This window comes from Salmo trutta, unplaced genomic scaffold (assembly GCF_901001165.1).
Source record: "Salmo trutta unplaced genomic scaffold, fSalTru1.1, whole genome shotgun sequence".
NCBI classification, from domain to species: Eukaryota; Metazoa; Chordata; class Actinopteri; order Salmoniformes; family Salmonidae; genus Salmo; species Salmo trutta.
The window spans coordinates 21,793-27,623 of record NW_021822892.1 but is presented as its reverse complement, the minus strand read 5'-3'; the positions used below and the strand labels follow the sequence as shown (position 1 = coordinate 27,623).

Here is a 5,831-nt window from a genome sequence, read left to right as displayed (position 1 = left end):
GAGAACCACACATGCGGAGGGTCTTCCTTTTCTTGTTGCGGTCCTCATGAGAACCAGTTTCATCATAGAGCTTGATGGTTTTTGCGACTGCACTTGAAGAAAGTTGTTGAAATTTTCCGCACTGACTGACCTTCATGTCTTAAAGTAAAGATGGACTGTCATTTCTCTTTGCTTATTTGAGCTGTTCTTGCCATAATATGGACCTGGACTTTAACCAAATAAGGCTATATTCTGTATACCAACCCTACCTTGTCACAACACAACTGATTGGCTCAAACACATTAAGAATAGAGGTCGACCGATTATGATTTTTCAATGCCGATACCGATACCGATTATGGGAGGACCAATAATGAATCATGCTCAATTTGGTTTAAATAATGCAAAAATACAGTGTTGGAGAAGAAAGTAAAAGTGCAATTTGTGCCATGTAAAAAAGCTAACGTTTAAGTTCCTTGCTCAGAACATGAGAACATATGAAAGCTGGTGGTTCAATACTCCCAGTTCTTCAATATTCCCAGGTAAGAAGTTTTAGGTTGTAGTTATAATAGGAATTATTATAACGCCTACCATCGCTCTGTCAGACTGCTCTATCAAATATCAAATCATAGACTTAATTATAATATAATAAACACAGATATACGAGCCTCTGGTTATTAATATGGTCAAATCCAGAAACTATAATTTCGAAACAAAACGTTTATTCTTTCAGTGAAATACGGAACCGTTCCGTATTTTATCGAATGGGTGGCAACCCTAAGTCTAAATATTTCTGTTACAGTGCACAACCTTCAATGTTATGTCATAATTATGGAAAATTATGGAAAATTAGTTCGCAACGAGCCAGGCGGCCCAAACTGTTGCATATACCCTGACTCTGCGTGCAATGAACGCAAGAGAAGTGACACAATTTCCCTAGTAATATTGCCTGCTAACATTAATTTCTTTTAACTAAATATGCAGGCTTAAAAATATATACGTCTCTGTATTGATTTTAAGAAAGGCATTGATGTTTATGGTTGGTTACATTCGTGCAACGATTGTGCTTTTTTCGCGAATGTGCTTTTGTTAAATCATCCCCCGTTTGGCGAAGTAAGCTGTGATTCGAATGATAAATTAAATTGATTATATGCAACGCAGGACAAGCTAGTTAACTTAGTAATATCATCCACCATGTGTAGTTAACTATTGATTATATAAAGATTTATGCTAGCTAGCAACTTCCTTGGCTCCTTGCTGCACTCGCGTAACAGGTGGTCAGCCTGCCATGCAGTTTCCTCATGGAATGCAATGTAATCGGCCATAATTGGCGTCCAAAAATGCCGATAACCGATTGTTATGAAAACTCGAAATCGGCCCTAATTAATCGGCCATGCCAACAACCTCTAATTAAGAAGGAAAGAAATTCCACAAATTAACTTTTAACAAGGCATTCCAGGTGACTACCTCATGAAGCTGGTTGAGAGAATGCCAAGAGTGTGCAAAGCTGTCATCAAGGCAAATGGTGGCTACTTTGTGTTAAACACTTTTTTGGTTACTACATGATTCCATGTGCGTTATTTCATAGTTTTGATGTCTTCACTATTATTCTACAATGTAGAAAATAGTAAAAATAAAGAAAACCCTTGAATAAGTAGGTGTGTCCAAACTTTTGACTGGTACTGTACACTGATACGAAATTTAGCTTACCCACATGTTTCTGTACAGTAAAATACATTTCTGTAATGTTAGAGTTTAGTCAGAACTATTCAAAAAGCACAGAGACACAGAAGTAGGTATACTGTATGAACATACACACATAAACAACAGAGTGCTCCTAGCAGAATACTCTATGCAGAGATTCTCAGAGCCACGCTAAGCACTTTGACTGACCATGTTGCACTGTTCTGGAGGTATGATGCCAGAATAATTCAAGGCAGCATGTATCGTCAAAGTGACCAAAGCAATTATATTCACAGTATCATAATGTCTAATGTAAGTACAGTAATAAGCTAAATAAAATATATGGTTTTATATATTTGGAGAAACAATCGAAATGTTTGTTTTTACATTCAAAATCTAAAGAAAACTGACATGTCAAACTGTTGGGTGTAGATATATTCACTAATCAGCGCTACTGTAGAGTAATTCTGAGTGCTCAGTGATTTCCAATGTGAACCTGATAAATGGTGAGAAGAATTTGCCCCCATCAGTTTGGACCTGACAGTTGGGCTTTATTCACAGCTATTGCATAGGTATTGTGCAACATTCTTCATCATAGAAATGCATAATAAGATCGCAAACTTTCATTTCATTTACAACTATGCACACGCACTCAGTCAATTGTCACTGCTGAGTCTTGGAGAGGCATCGAGCACACCATGAGCGCAACTTCCAAAACTCCAAACGCACAACTTATACAGTAGCCTATTTCTCAAGTTGAACACATAAGATAGTAACATACAGTTTTTACCATGTTCAATTAAAAAGTTAGTTAAAATTGCTCTTACCTCCGCCTCTGTCTTGTATACGGCGTAGGAGAGAGCCACCAACAGAACCAGGGTGCCACTCTGGAACATTATTGCGTAGGGGCGCAATGGAAATGTATGTAGGCCTACAACTGTCCCGAATGTCCACTAAAGACCACTTGTTGAAACCTTCGTATTCTTCTTCTTAAAGGAAAATACAGACTATCCGCAGAGCTTGTGCAGTGCGTTGGGTTGCATATTTGCCCTGGACGTTGTGAGCCTCTTTCTGATCAATGCAACTTGTTCTTGTTTTGTCGTCAACCACACCCCCTGTTAACGACCATGCTTGCCCAAATGTACGGACACAACCATGTTGTTACAAAGCACCACTTCAACTTTAACTGTTAGGAGAGAGACTGCTCATTGTCTGTATATTGGTGACAGGGCGACGGGGACAACTGTGATTTTTCAACGCCGGGATCTGGCGTGTATACCCTCACACGCTAGACTCTTCCTCCCGACAAGCGCAACACATCCCAGGTAGAAAAAGTGCTTTTTGTGTTAATTGTTGTCTCGTTCATTAACAAACTTGTTCAGAGATCTTATGTTGTTTTGCCATTTCCATGTGTTATAATAGCCTATTTGGATAGCCTACAGGTATAGACATCACATGCGTAAAGCCTACAGACAAACCCAACTACTCTTGAAGGAGATTTATAAACCGCATCCATGTCTCCACTTTTATATGAATATCATGTGTAAAATATATATATATATTGACTCCAATATTGTGCGTTTCAAAAACGTTTACGCACGCGCGCGGCGAACGGTATATACTTTTATAATGTCATGTTGTTCAACAAATAAATGGCATGTTTTTTGTCTCAGTTGTGTTCGTGGACTGCCCGACATGCATTAGGGCTGCCACTAAAACTGAAGAAGAACACTAGGTGCAGTGGGAATTAAGTTTGAAGTTGGGATGAGTGGGGCAATGCAGGCAACACACCAGAGAGAACTGAAGAACCTGAGGCAAGTGCTCAGTGGGCTCTAGTATGTTGTTATGTGTTGAGTTACACAGTTGTCTGTGTAAAATGTATATTAACTCATTCACTCTCCCTTTCCTTTTAGGTTTCTGCTTCTATGTTTTTCGGTGGCCATTCTAGCGTCGGGAGTTGACGCAGTAAGTTTTATTTTCAACTCATCATGCGGTGAGGGGGGGGGGAAGTATTGTTGACGAGGGGACAGCTGTGGGCACATCATTTAACATTATATGCACGCTGGTTTCTTGCTTCTTGGAGCAGTGGGCATGTCAGCTGAACTCGCAGCCAGGTCACCGACGACACAAGTCAGTATTCGATCTCTGTCTGAGGACGTTGGGAGATGAAGTGGAAACCGGCCACTAGGGGAAAAAGTGAGCACTGTTACCTTGAAGTAGGTTTCGGCAAGCATCTGCCTCTGATTCCAAAGGTTGCAAATTAGAATCCAGTGATAGAAAGTTGTTTTTAATATTTTTGTTTTAAGCCTATCCCAAGCCTTACCTTAACCATTCAGAGTTAATGCCCAACCTAAAGAATTTGGAGTTAATGCTTGAACTTAAGCATCTGCCTCTAATTCCAAAGGTTGCGAGTTTGAATCCAGCAATAGAAAGCTGTTTTTGAGATTTTTGTTTTAAGCCTATTCCAAACTTGAACCCTTGCCCAACCTGAAGTTAATGCCCAACCTTAAGAATTTGCCCTGGACGTGAAGTCTGATGTGAGACTGTGAGAGCTGTTAGCAACTTGATTGTCTCTAGGGCTTGTTTCTCACTGAGCTGCTTTCACTGTTTTTGTCGTTTTTTCACATTTGTTACTTTCCTGCCAAGACATCTGTGGGATGATTTTCTACAGAACTTATTTTGAGGGAAAAATAACTATCATTGCACAGTGACCCATTTCATTTAGATTGCAATATGTAGGGGTGATGACAACTGGCACAGTTTGAGAGCAGTTCAGGATGTGTCCACATAGAATTTGCTTTTCAGACGTAGCTACATCTTTGGTTGGGTGATGTTCCCATTTATTGCAGATATTGAAGCTAAATTAGCTAGAGCAACTTTACATATAATAAATACCATGTGAAGAGAGGTGCATTCTATAAGCATTTTCCTGTGAGATGGTAAGAACCCTCAGCTGGGCTAACACTTTCTTGTCACCTGTGTACCATGTGACCAGTGACCTATAACCCCATGTTAGAGTCCCCCTAGTGTAAGTTCAAACATCCCTAGACAGACAATATACACAAGACATTAAATGAGCACATACAGGAAGGCCAAAATGACTCCTACACCATGTCCTAAGGGGACATCCACAATTTGGTTTGGTTCATCGCTGTTCTGATGAGACTCCTCACACACTCTCTCTAACCTTCTCAAATATTTTGTAAGGAAAGAGGTACCTGATTAGGTAATTACGCTGATGTCTGTTTGGTTTAAAAGCTGAAGTGGACTGCTGACCACTGCAGTGTTGTGGTTAGGGGTTACGGGTTGTGACCCCGGTGGCAGGTAGTGTACTGTTGACCTCTGTGGTTAAACATCATAAAACCCAAAATGATTAGTCATGGTGATTCTTCCCTAGTAGAATCATCTCTCTACCAGCTCTCACAGTCTCATGTCAGAATTAGACATCCATCCATGTTTCTCAAACGTCACATTTTGAAGTATTTAAGGTTAAGTTCAGGCATTAACTCCAAATTCTTAAGGTTCAGAATTAGCTCAGAATGGTTAAGGTAAGGACTGGGATAGGCTTAAAACAGCTTTCTTGGGCCTCCTGAATGGCACAGCGGTCTAAGGCACTACATCGCAGACCCGGGTTTGATCCCGTGCTTTATCACATCCGGCTGTGATCGGGAATCGCATAGGGCGGTGCACAATTGGCCCAGTGTCATCCCGGTTAGGGGAGTGTTTGGCCGGGGTGCTTTACATGGTTCATCACGCTCTAGCAACTCCTTGCTGCAGGTTGACCTCTGTCGTCAGTTGAACGGTGTTTCCTCCAACACATTGGTGCGGCTGAGTTCCAGGTTAAGTGGGCGGGTGTTAAGAAGCCTGGTTTGGCGGGTCATGTTTCAGAGGACACATGACTCGACCTTCGCCTCCTCCGCCCGTTGGGGAGTTGCAGTGATGAGACAAGATTGAAATAATAAAAAATAACGTCTTTCTATCGCTGGTTTCGAACTTGCAACTTTTGGAATCAGAGGCATGGATTGATGTCGAATACTGACTTGAATCATGGGTGACCTGGCTGTCCTCCTCCCTGTTCTTAAGTCAGAAACTATGTGCCACTATGTGTGCATTCTCTTTCTCAGGGTGTGTGTGTGGGCAGCTTCTTGAGGAATGATTACCCACCTCCCA

At 41.1% G+C, this 5,831-nt stretch overlaps 1 long non-coding RNA gene across 1 annotated transcript; it reads left to right on the top strand.

The window, feature by feature from the left end:
* Positions 1-2,826: 2,826 nt before the first annotated feature.
* LOC115186274 (uncharacterized) lies at positions 2,827-3,379 on the top strand. Its single transcript, XR_003875664.1, has 2 exons — positions 2,827-2,986; positions 3,335-3,379. It is a non-coding gene; the product is annotated as an uncharacterized LOC115186274 (long non-coding RNA).
* The last annotated feature ends 2,452 nt before the right edge of the window (positions 3,380-5,831 follow it).